The 13,263-nt window shown below is 47.6% G+C and overlaps 1 long non-coding RNA gene across 1 annotated transcript; it reads left to right on the top strand.

Annotated features, from left to right (window-relative positions):
* Positions 1–2,980: 2,980 nt before the first annotated feature.
* Positions 2,981–12,298, top strand: LOC142842430 (uncharacterized). Its single transcript, XR_012909383.1, has 3 exons — positions 2,981–3,105; positions 9,481–9,621; positions 11,792–12,298. It is a non-coding gene; the product is annotated as an uncharacterized LOC142842430 (long non-coding RNA).
* Positions 12,299–13,263: the final 965 nt, after the last annotated feature.

Here is a 13,263-nt window from a genome sequence, read left to right as displayed (position 1 = left end):
TTGAACTCACAGAGATCCGCCTGCCTCTGCCTCCTGAGTTCTGGGGATTAAAGGTGTGCACCACCACCAACAGGCTGAGAACTTTTTTTTTTTAAAGAAAGATCTCATGTTATAGCTTGTGTTGGCTCAGAAACTCACTTTGTAGGCCGGGCTAGCCTTTAGCTCCAGGCAGACCTCTTCAGCCTGCCAAGTCCTGGGACTATAGGACTATATATAGGAGTGTGTGTGTGTGTGTGTGTGTGTGTGTGTGTGTGTGTGTGTATATGTATAGACTATAGGTCCTGGTATATGTATGTATAGACTATAGGTCCTGGTATCACCAGGACCCGCCCGCCTCTTTACTGTGTGTTTCAATCTTTTTATAGAGACAGATAGTAGGTAGGCATCTTGGAAGCTTTAAACTGTCTTTTCCTGATGACTAATGTTTCTTGCAGGCTTTTCTTTTATATATATACTTTTTTTTGACAGGGTCTTACTGCGTAGCCCAGGCTGACCCCCCTCCTGCCTTAGGCTCTTGTGGGCTGGGAGTATAAATGTTCATTTTTCCTTTTTTTTTAAACCAATTTTTATTTTTAAATGTGAGTTCCTTGGTTTCATTCCTCTCTCCCCAAACCAAGAACAAAACAAGTGCTGGTGTGTGGTGATACGGATTGTGACCCCAGCACCAGGGAGGCAGAGAAGGGAGGCTCAGGAGCTCAGGGCTACTCTCAGCAACACGCCTAGTTCTGGATAGCCTGAGATCCCGTCTCCAACCAGAAAAAATGGAAACAAAACAAAACACCTACTATCTGAAACAGGATTTCCCTTCGCCCCCTAAATCCTAATAGAGCTATTCAGTGTAAATATAATTAAAAGCTTATAAATCTCTTTTAAAAATAATTTATTTAAATTTATTTTGTATATATGGATGTGAAGGTGTCAGATCCCCTGGAACTGGGAGTTACAGACAGGTGTGAGCTGCCATGCGGGTGCTGGGAAATGAACCCGGGTCCTCTGGAAGAGCAGTCAGTGTTCTTAACCTTTGAGTCATCTCTTCAAACCCCCCCCCATTTTTTTCTTACAGCAAGATCTCTTGTAGTCTAGGCTGGTATCAAACTTACTCCCGGCCAAGAATAACCTTGCATTTCTACCTTTTCATTTTCACCTCCTCTGGAGTGCTGGAATTACAGGTGCAGGGCTGGGGTCAAACCCAGGGCTTGGAGCATGCAGGGCAAGTGTACTGCCAACTGAGCTGCATCGCCAGTCTGTGTGCTTTGTAATGGGGTCCTGCTCATTAGCCCAGGCTGGCCTCAAACTTGGTATGTATCCAGAATAATCTCGGATTCTTGGTCCTTCAGCTTCTGCTTCCCAGGTGCTGGGATTATTTGCTCAGCTAATAGTCTTTACTTCCTGGGTGCGGTGCATCCAGAAGGAAGGAGCAGGAGGAGAGAATGGCCAGTTCCGGGTCAGTCTGGTCTACAGAGTTGAGACCCTGTCTCATCACCCCTCCTACACCACAAGAAATGAAATAAAATAGAATTTGTTCTCTTTCTTTTCTTTTTAAAGACATTTCTTGTTACATTTATTGAGTTTGTGTGTGTGGTGGTGTTGGGAAGAGAACATGGATGTCACCATGTCATTCATGTGGAGGTCTATTTGCGGGAATCAGTTCCCTCTTTCCACCATATAGGTTCCAGTATGGAACTTGAGTTGTCAGGTGTGGGGGCAAGTGTCTTTACCTCTCTTCTTCTTCTTCTTCTTCTTCTTCTTCTTCTTCTTCTTCTTCTTCTTCTTCTTCTTCTTCTTCTTCTTCTCCTCCTCCTCCTCCTCCTCCTCCTCCTCCTCCTCCTCCTTCTCCTCCTCCTTCTCCTCCTTCTCCTCCTCCTCCTCCTCTTCCTTCTTCTTGTCCTCTTCCTCTTCTTCCTCCTCCTCCTCTTCCTCCTCCTCCTCTCCTTCCTCTTCTTTTTGGTTTTTCAAGACAAGGTTTCTCTGTAGTTTTGGAGCCTGTCCCAGAACGAGGTCTTGTAGACCAGGCTGACTTCAAACTCACAGAGATTGGCCTGCCTCTGCCTCCCAAGTTCTGGGATTAAAGTTGTGCGCTGCCACCACCACCCGGCCATATTTTGCTTCTTACAGCAGTGCTTTGATCTACAGAAGAGTGACTGACGATGCTGATGGTCCCACTTGTCCCTTCCTGCCCTGTATCCCATTTAGTATTTGGTGTTTGACTACTGAGCGCTTACCCTGGCTGTTAAGTGACTGCCATTGCCATTGGAACCTACTGCTTGTATTGTACCCTTAAGGGTTTACAGTAATGGATGATGTCCCCCTCACACCCTCATTGCAGTCGTATATATACTCCTTTCCCAGGCTGGAGTTTCATAGTAGCATGGTTGTGTGTGTGCTTTGTGCCTTGGGGCAATGGGTTCAATTCCTAGCACCAACCTTCCCCCCAAAACAAAACAAAAACCAGAGATATTTCTGTTCCCGGCTCCAGGGAGGGCAGGAGCCAAATTGTGTATGTATGTATGTGTGTGTGTGTGTCCATGTGTGTCCCTGTGTCCGTGTGTGTTGAGAACAGATAACTGTTATGCTCCAGTGGAGCCCCTGAAGAAATCACACATCGCCTGAAGCTCCTTGGCAAGGGACGCAGACAAGTGTCAGGAATACGAGCTTGGCTTCATTTTATTTTTCTCATTTTGGCCGAGAATGTAAGAGAACAAATACCCATGTTGTGACTCCTCAGTACTGTTCCCGAGAGGAGGGGATAGATCTAAAGCAAACACTCTAATGAATATTTACTTTAAATCTTTAACAACCAGTCCTCAGGACACAGGCCATGGTGCTGGAGGAATGATCTGGAAGACTCCAGCTGGGGCTCGTGGCTGACTTAGAAGGATGAGTGATTCGTGGGGGATGAGCCAGCAAGAGGTGACACTGGGAGCCACAGCTATTTACAGCTGACTCGGGAGAATTTTCAAAACGACTGGGCCAGCTCTTCGGAGTGCAGTTAAATAGCAGCTGAGGGTACAACCTCACTTCTTCTTCATGCTGCCTGGATTACAGATAGAACGGCAGGCGGCAAAGCCTTGTGGAGGAGGACAAATCAAGACGGAAGCTTGCCAGGTACGGTGGTGTATGCCTTTAGTTCCTGCATTTTGGAGGCTGAGATTGAGTTTGAGGCTAGCCTGGTCTACATAATGAGCTCCAGGCCAGCTACAGCTTCACAGAGAGACCCTGTCTCAGAAAAAAGACAGACGCTTGTCCCAGATATACAGGAGAGGAAAGCAAGTGGATTACTTGATCTTAGCAGTTCAAGGCTGACAGGGCCAGTGGGGTTTTGCTCCGTGTTCCCCTTTGATACTTTTTGGTTGTTGTTTGTTTTATCAGTGACTTGGGTTCTCTAGAGTGGCCTTGAATTCACTGTGTAGCCAAGGCTGGACCTTTAACTTGGGGTCCTCCTCTGGCTTCTACCTCTTAAGTGCTGGAATTACAGATTTGTACCATCAAACTAGGCTCTCCAGGCCAATTTAAATTTACTACTTAGCCCAGGGTGGCTTTGTTTTTTGTTTTTTGATCGATTTGTTTTGTTTTTTGGATTTTTGAGACAGGGTTTCTCTGTAGCTTTGGAACCTGTCCTGGAACTAGCTCTTGTAGACCAGGCTGGCCTCAAACTCACAGAGATCCCCCTGCCTCTGCCTCCCGAGTGCTGGGATTAAAGGCATGCACCACCACCGCCTGGCCAGGGTGGCTTTGTACCTAGAGCAATCCCTCTGCCTCAGCCTCCTGAGTGTGGGGATTATAGGTGTGTATCATCGTTCCTTGTGTCTTCTTTCTCTTAAAAGGTAAACTAAAGGAGCCGGGAGACAGTTCACTGGGTAAAGTTGCTTGCTGTGCAAACACAAGGACCGGAGTTTGGATCTCTGGCACCCACGTAAAGTAGGGCGTGGTCTGTCTGTAAGTCCAGCTCTGATAGACAGAGACAGAGACAGAGATCCTGGGGTCTTGTTGGTCAGCCAGTACAGCCAGTGAGCTCTGAGTTTCTTATTGAGACCTGGTCTCAATAAACAAACAGGGTGGAGAAGAGATTGGGGAATGAAGAGTGAGTGTGTTTGCACACATGTGTGCATGCACAGGGATGGATCTATCACACACACCAAACCAATTGATTAAATACGTAACAAGATAATTGGCTTTGGTAATCTGTGGGGAGGAGAAACTATTAGACATTGTGTCTTCTCCAGACAAAAGTTCATATGTCAATGTCCTCCCCCGGCCCTGGCCTGTCGAGGGTGGGATTGTCTGAAAATACTCTCCACCAGGCCTCTCCAGGCCACGGAAACTTATCTGTTGGATTAATGGCTGAATGGACTAATCTGACCTGGAAACAGGCTCCTGCACCTTCTGTGGCAATGAATCACCCTTCTGTGGGTACTTTTCTCCTAATTGGTCAAGTAGTCAACAGGTAGTGCTGATAGGCTGGAAATAAAATAACCCCAAGAGCCTCCTTAGAAGAAGGTGGTCAACCAGAAGCAAGCCAAGAAGAATATTCTGAGTCTTTGACCGCAAAGCTGGACTTTTGAGCTAAGCAAAGCTTCCTAGTTCAAGTGAGGGTAGACACCGTGTGTGTGTGTGTGTGTGTGTGTGTGTGTGTGTGTGTGTAGATCAGGCTGACCTCAAACTTCACAGTGATCCTTCTGCTCCAAGGACAGGGAGGACAGGCCTTCTACACCAGCCCCACTAGAGAGTTACTGTCTCGGTCCAGGCAATTTGAAGGCAGAATAAGAACAGATGAATGCCCAACAGGCTGAAATACTATAATGGAAATCTCCAGAAAACCTAAAGATTCAGAGCCTGCTTGGTTCCAAAGACATAAAGCTCACACACTTCCAGCCCAAGAAGAGAATTTTATCACTGCCCAGGGGACTAGGATAGGTGACACACGGGTGGCCAGAGGCTAGCCAGAAGATGTCTTCATAGGGTGTCACTACCTTGATGATGTTACTATAGCCACAAGCCTAAAGCCAGACACAGTGATGCATACCTATAATCCCAACATTTTAAGAGGTGGAGGCAGGAAGATCAGGAAGCTTAAGATTCTCAGATACATAGTAAGTTTGAGCCTGGGATACACAAGACCCTATCACAAGACAAAACAAGAACCAGAGGCCTGCAGGTGGCCATTATTGGTAGTGTGTTTACCTAGCATGACCAGACTCTAGGTTCTGTCTCCAGTGCCTCATAAACAGGCCGTAGTGGTATATCAAAACACAAGGAGTTGGAGGCAGGAACACCAGAAGTTCAGGGCCACTCTCAACTGCACGGCTAGTTTAAGGCCAGCCCTAGACACATGAGACCCTGTCTCAAACATAATGGGGGTGGGTGGCAGATGGCTCAGCAGGTAAAGACACTTGCCTTGCGCGTCTGGAGATCTGAGTTCTATCCATAGGACCTGGGTGAAGGCAAAAGGGAAGAACTGCCTCCACAGAGTCAGGCCCTGACTGCCGCACTTCTTATCCCTGCCCCACACCATACACAATAGTAATAAAATGAAGTTTAAAAAAAAATCTGGAATCAGTAAGATGGCTCAGCCGGTAAAGCACTGGCCTCCAAGACTTGACTACCTGCGTGGTGGAAGGAGAGAATGGGCTCCCAAAAGTTGTCCTGTGACCTTCTCATGTGCATCCTGACAAGTATACACCCATACTTATGCACACCTACAACAAACACACCAACAGATGCTGAAACAAAATTTCACGTCTGACACAAAAGGTTTCTCTGTAGCTTTGGAACCTGTCCTGGAACTAGCTCTTGTAGACCAGGTTGGCCTTGAACTCACAGAGATCCACCTGCTTCTGGCTCCAGAGTACTGGGATTAAAGGTGTGCACCACCACCGCTCTGTTAGCCCTGTTTATATTGTATTTATTTTTAAGGGATGGGGTTTTGTTATGTTGACTTCCAGGGCTTAGGCAATGCCCCTGCCTCAGCTTCCTGTGTAGCTGGGATCACTGTCCAGTGGGTTACCTCTTTGGAGCAAGGATTAAGATAGAAGAAAGTTTAGAATCTCGCTGACTCAAAGTGGTCCGTATGGGACATGGACCCTTCCCGATTTCTCCTGCTGTCTTAGAAGTTCCAGTCAATAAGACGGTTGGAGTTGACGACAAGGAGCTTCAGCTTGTAATTGCCCAGTGCGGAGGCTTAGGCAAGACAATGGCCTGGTGCATGTTGCAAATTTGATGTTTTCGAGTTTATTTATTTCAGACAAGTTCTCATGTAGTTCAGGTTGACATTGAACTCCTGTCTCCATGACTGGAGTGCTAGGATTATAGCCACATGCTCTGCCACACACAACGTCAGTTTACCCTTCTGATGGTTCTCTCCTCTGCCTCCCCGACTTCTAAGCACCTGGAAAGTCCCACAATGTAGAGACAGTATCACAAACTAATCTGGACAGAGCCCTGGTCTCCCATTCCTTCCAGGCTCAGAGACCATTTGGTCTCTTCTCATCAGCGTCTTCCTTCATCTGGTGAGCCCCAACCAGAGCCAAGTCTCTGAAAGCAAAGGCCTAACTGGAGGAAGAGCACAAACCTGAGGCTTGAGGTATCTGGAGCTTCCCAGGTTGGAAGCAGGATGCTCGCACAGATGGAGGTACTGAGTGCAATTCTCAGACAGCTCTCTGTTTTTATGTTTAATTGGCTAAGTCACCCCCATCTCAGAGGCATGGAGGTCCTCCCGACATGCGCAGGAGGCCTGCGCCCCTCTTGAAGGCTGTGCTTGAGCCTGGGTATTATTCCAGCGATGCACCCCAGCTTCTTCTGACCTCCCTGACCTGCAGGCGCTCAGGAGTGACTCAGCAGCCCTTGCCTGCTTTGTACTGGCTGCTCCGGTACCCCGCCCTGCCTGTAGCTCTTGGATGTTCTCAGGGGAGCAGCAGTGGGCAGACTTGGCAGGCTGACATATGACACTGGGGCAGAGCAACATCCTGGATCTACAGGGCCTGAAGATGCCAAAATGGAACCTGTGCGTCAGGGATGGATGGAGCTGAGGGCCTGCTGGGTGCTGACTTCCCAGGGTGGTAGGGTAAGAGAAATCTCCTTGTGTGACATTTCTACTCTGTCCCTAGTACACTGCCCTCATATATAGTTGGTGCTGTGACAACAAAATATAAATGCTAGTAAGAAGCAGCATTCACAGGAAACTTTCCTAAAGCACAGGAACGGCTTCTCTGGCTGAGGATGTAGCCCTGTGGTAGAACGCTTGTCCAGTATGTGTGAGGTCCTGAGTTTAAACACTAAGAGGGGAAAAAACGGATTTTCAAATTCAAAATCAGCTTGGCTTACACAGCAGATTTTTGTTTTATCCGAGACAGCATCTCCGTATGTAGCCCTAATTGGCCTGGAATTTACTATATAGACCAGGCTGGCCTAGAATTCACAGAGATCTCCCCTCTGCCTCCTGAGTGCTGGGATTAAAGGTGTGGGCCACCACAACTGGCTATATAGCAGATTTTAGGCCAGCCAGGGCTACATTGCAGGATCCTATTCCAAGCCAGACCTCTGGGCTGATGATGTAACCCAGTGGGTACAGAGCTTACTTAGCATGCTAGAGGCCCTGGGGTTTGATCCCCAATACTGGATAAACTGGGAATTCTGGAGGCAGGGGACCAAGAGGGCATCCTCAGCTACATAGCAAGTTTGAAGCAAGCCTGGGCTGCATGAGACTCTCACAGAACAAAACAAAACACTAAACCAAAGCAAAGCAACAAGGACAAGAAAGGAAGGTGACAATTTAAAGAAGATTTAAAAAAAAATCTCTTTTTAAAAGCCTGGATGGATTGGCTGCTGTTTAATACTGAATCCCTTCCTTCCCATTCAGAACAGTACTAAGACGTCTCAAAATGAACATTTGTTCTCCTGTGTCTTTGACCAGAATGATGTCACGTGACTGTGAGGGAGGATGGGAAATGTAGTTTTACTGTAGACCCTCCTGTTCCAGGTTAAAGGGGTTCTGGCAGTGGCTGACTGTGACTGTGAGGGAGGATGGGAAATGTAGTTTTACTGTAGATGCTCCTGTACCAGGTTAAAGGGGTTTCTGAGGATGGCTGACTGTCAAGTTCAAGGAGCAGAGGTGAACGATAATGGAATAGAGCAGCCACGAAGAGCGCGACAGCTGCTGGCATTACCATGAGGGGTTGTCGATGAACCAGCATTATAGACGAAGATGGATGCAGGCAGAAAAACCAGACGCTGAAGGCTGTGGGGTGCTTGCCTGGTGTTGGGGTGCTTGCCCAGTGCTTAATAGGAAGAGGTGTCCTTGAGATGGCTAAGCCCATATTTAGTGACATCTAAGGTCCCCAGGTCACAAAGGAAGGCCAATGCAACCAAAGAGAGTTAGGCTGGGATCCTAACCGAGGAAGAGAGAGCCTGTCCCTGGGACACTTCGAGGGGAAGGGCCCTCAGGGATGAGGAGGCTCCAGGTGGCAGTTTGGAAAAGTGGTGCTATGGGCCCAGGGCACATTGCTGTGGCTTGGGGTGTCTGGTAGCAGTAGTGGCAACCCTCTGGGAATCTGCCATATAAAACCAAAATTTACCCAGGTGGTGGTGGAACAAACCTTTAATCCCAGCACTCAGAAGACAGAGGCAGGTGGATCTCTATGAGTTCGAGGCCAGCCTGGTCTACAAGAGCTAGTTCCGGGACAGGCACCAAAGCTACAGAGAAACCCTGTCTCAAAAAACCAAAAAAAAAAAAAACCCAACAAACAACAAACATTCAATATATTTAGCAAAGGAGTACATGCATATGTGTGTTCATACAAATGCAATATTCCTGTGGAAGTCAGAACACAAATTTGAGAATCATTTTTTTTTTCTTCCACCAAATGGGCCCCGGAAATTGAATTAGGTCCACAAGCTTGGGGTAAACACTCATTAAGCCATTTCAGTCCCCCCACCCCAGATACCATCTTTGAATTCCTGATCCTCCTGCCTCCACCTCCCAAGTTCTGGATTTAAAGAAACGTCACCATGTCTGGTTCTAAGAGGGCTTTTATGATTTAGGTACCTGCTGATTTGGCTGAAAAAAAAAAGTGATAATTCTCTCATCGTGTATACACATGTACACACATACGTCTTTCTTGAGATGGTGTCTCCTCTATCCTAGGCTGGTTTCACACTTGATGGGTAGCAGAGAACGACCTTGAATAGTCTGGTTCTCTTGCCTATTCAGCACCGAGCGACTGTGTTCTGTGCCAGCAAATCTCCCAGCTCTCTTCATCTTCTCAGGGACCTGCTCAGTGCCCACTTCCCCACTTCGCTCCCCAGGGGAAGTGGGAGCTGCTGGCAGGAACTGCAGAAAGGAATTCAGAGGCCTGAGAGCAGACTGCAGGCCGTTAGAGGAGGGCTGGGTTCCCTAGTCAAGTTCCCTCGGTCAGGAGACCTGCTTGCAAACAAGATTGTTGCCCAAAGTGCCGTGACCGCTGATGGCTGTCTTTTTCTCCCCAGGCCTTATTTTACACACTGGTACAATGAAGGAAGGGACTGATAACTTCTAAGGGCCCGTGCCAACGTGCTAAGAGGCCTCTCCTCACGTTGTCTGGGTGTGTGTGTCATTCCATTCAGCCCCAGGGTCACTTACCGAAAACTGTGAGTAGGTTTGTTGGGCTATCTTGACTTTCCCTACCTGGGCTGGAATGTGGTGGTGGTGGTGGTGGGGGGGGCTGAATAGGGTTGGGAGGGCTGGATGGGGTGGGGAGGGCTGGAATGTGGTGGTGGGGGGGGGAGGGCTGGATAGGGTGGGGCAGCCTCTGCTACTGTGATCCTCAGAGGCTGTCTCCAATTCTGGCTCACTTCCCGTTTCCTTTTCTAGTGATGGTAACTTCCCTACCTTTTTATGTTTCTGAAAAATTACATTTACTTATTATATTATTAGTGTGTGTATAGACACACACGTGTCACACATGTCTGAGGTCAGAGGACAACTTGCAGGAGAAGACTTTCTTCTTCTATCCTGTCGGTCCCAGGGACTGAACTCAGGTTTCCAGGCTTGGCAGCAAGCACCTTTTACCCGCTGAGACTACCTTGCCCGGTCCACCGTTATTTAACAAAATGCTATTAGACTACATTAATTATAATAATGAGTTTCATGATGACATTTCCATGCTTGCATATGATGCATTTGGCCACATTCACCCCACCTAGTCCCCATCCTGGTGATCTCTTCTATGTAGCCCCCTTCCATGCCTGTGTGTGTGTGTGAGAGACCCACTGTGTTTCATGAGAAACATGGGTGTTTCTATGAAGAAAAGGCTTCTAAACTCCATATGGTTCTTTGCAGCACCATACTGGTTTGCTCCAGAGCCACTGTCTTACAAATGACCACCCAATGTTCTGCCTGTGCTCCTTTTCATAATACACCCATTGCTGGAGTTAATCCTCGTGGCCTTAAACCGAATGACATTTGGCAGATGGATGTTACCCACCTACCCTTAGCTGGAAAGCTGAAATACATGCATGTTTCAGTAGATACTTGTCCTAAAGTAGTTTTTGCTTTGCTGCATAGTGGAGAGAAAATTAAAAATGTGTAGCCCTTTATTCAATAGCACCATGGAGGCTTATATACCCAACAGTCAAGTGGGCCAACAGGTGAAAACCTTATCCTCTGATCCTCAAGGCCAAGGCAACACGTGCTCGTGAAGCAGAGCTGGTAAACAACTTTGACACAGCTTTCAGTAACTCAAATCAGAAGGAAAGTAAAGATCTCTAGCAGGGAAGAGCAGCTGGAGGCAGGACGCCAAATGGTCCCAACAGGTGCTATCTACATGAGCATGGACACCTTACCAGTGACTACACCACCATTCTTTTTTTTTTTTTTTTGACCAAAGGGTCTCCCTCTAGTTCCTACTGACGTTGAATTTACTCGTAGCTCAGGCTGGCCTGAATTTGTGATGGTCCTCCTATCTCAGGCTGAGGTTACAAGCTTGAAGCACTGTGCTTGGATTCTTCTTTTTTGTTTTTTGAAACAGGGGCTGGAGAGGTGGCTCAGAGGTTAAGAGCACTGACTGCCCTTCCAGAGGTCCTGAGTTCAATTTCCAGCAAACCACAGGGTAGCCAGGTTGGCCTGGTACTCTAGATCTTCCTGCACCGGTCTCCCAAGTGCTGGAATCACAGGCATCATCTGCCAGGCCAGCTTGGTAGGGTCTTGTTTGTTTTTTTGCTTTTGAGACAGAGGCCCACTGTGTAGACCTGGCTGACCTGGGACTTGCTCTGTAGTCCAAGCTAGCTTTGAACACACAGAGATCTACCTGCCTCTCTGTCTTCCAAGGGCTGGGATTAAAGGTCTACGCTCCCTTCCCCAGCTAATAATAAAAACATTTTTAAAAATTTATTTATTTATTATATATACAGTGTTCTGCCTGCATGTATGCCTGCAGGTCAGAAGAGGGCACCACCAGATCTCATTACAAACAGTTGTAAACTACCCTATGGTTTGCTGGGAATTGAACTCAGGACTTCTGGAAGGGCAGTCAGTGCTCTTAACCTCTGAGCCATCTCTCCAGCCCCTAATAAAAACATTTAAAGATCTATTTTGTTGCTAATACCGTGCATGACTGCAGGTGTACAAGAGGCATCAGATCTTCTTGGAGTTGGAGTTCCAAGTAGTTGTGACAACTCTCTCACTCCCCACAATGGGTGCTGGGAATTGAATACCAGTCCTCTGGAAGAGCAGCAAGGGTTCTTAGCAGCTGATTTTTCCCACATCAACCACTCCAAACCAATTTTTATAATATTATTCTTTTATTTTTTTTTGAAACAGAGTCTTGCTATGTGGCTTAAAGGACCTGGAAATCTTCCTGCCTCAGTCTCCCCAGTGCTAGGAATACAAGCACAGGGTGCCACACCCAGCATGGATTCTTGTCTTCATCTTCCATCAATCATGAGTCCCTGTTATGAAGCATTTATTCTTCCTCCAAGCCACATAAGCTTCCTGAAAAGAACTTTTATTTTTTTTTTACTACTTTCTTGTTCAGACTTCCATTCTCCCCACCTTCTCTCTCTCTCTCTCTCTCTCTCTCTCTCTCTCTCTCTCTCTCTCTCTCTCTGGTTTTCAAGACACGGTTTCTCTGTAGCTTTGGGAGCCTGTCCTGGAACTAGCTCTTGTAGACCAGGCTGGTCTCGAACTCACAGAGATCCGCCTGCCTCTGCCTCCCGAGTGCTGGGATTAAAGGTGTGCGCCACCACTGTCTGGCTCCCCACCTTCTCTTGACACTGATTCAGAGGCCTTGGAGTCTACCTTGCAATCTATCGTCCTTAAATTCACAAATAAAGGCTTCTTTTGTTTACCATTTTCTGAGTCTGGATTGATCGACAACTACAGAATGGTGGGTGGTGAATTTGAATCCTGAGCGTAAGGACTTCGGTAAATCTGTAAGCTGTGTTGCTCTTGATTCTCTCCTTTAAAAATGGGAAGAGTCCTAGTAATTGGGGGCTGGAGATGTACCTCAGTTGGCAGAGTGCTTGCCTAGCATGCATGGAGCCCTGGGTTTGGTTTGTAGTACCAGATAAAACAACTATGGTAGCATCTGTGATCCTAGCACTCAGGAGGCAGAGGCAGGAGGATCAGGGGTTGGAGGTGGCAGATGGCTACATAATGAGGTTTGAGGTCGGCCACACAGACAGTTGTAGGCCTCCTTGGATTACAGGAGACCCTGTCTCAAAAAACCAACAACCACTATACAAGAAAGGAAAGGCTGAGGCATAGGGTCACAGGTTCAGGGCCATCCTGGAGTGAGACCCTAACTCAAAATAAAAACTAAGGAGTGGGCTAGGGGTTTAGGAGTGGAGGGGTGGGGAGAATACAGCTCAGAGGAAGAACATCTGGCTAGCAAGTGTAAGGCCTTGGGTTCAATACCCGGGACTGCGAACAAAATCAGCTCCCCCAAACATTGCTCTGAGGGGTTGAGGCTGCAGGTTGTGGGTTTCAGGTCTGTCTGGGCAACACAGTGAAATGGTGGCCAGCAAGGCCATAGTGACACTGGGTCTCAAAATCAAATAGTGTCCTTCAAAGGGGAAAACACAGAGACTTAAAAGATGTTAGGGGCCCCGCAAACTGCAGTTCAGTGATTGGTACTGGCCCTGGGCTGGATTCCTCACACAGAAAAGGCAAAGAGACACGTTAGTTACCATAGAACTCCTAATCTTGATTTAGTCACCAGATTTGGCTTTCCTATTCCCACCTCAGCCCCGCCTTGCCAGCCCAGGCCCTCACCGGCCCTCCCCGCACCCTCC

This window comes from Microtus pennsylvanicus, unplaced genomic scaffold (genome assembly GCF_037038515.1).
Source record: "Microtus pennsylvanicus isolate mMicPen1 unplaced genomic scaffold, mMicPen1.hap1 Scaffold_79, whole genome shotgun sequence".
Taxonomy (NCBI): Eukaryota; Metazoa; Chordata; class Mammalia; order Rodentia; family Cricetidae; genus Microtus; species Microtus pennsylvanicus.
Note: the sequence above shows the minus strand (reverse complement) of the source record. Positions and strands in the feature narration are given on the sequence as shown.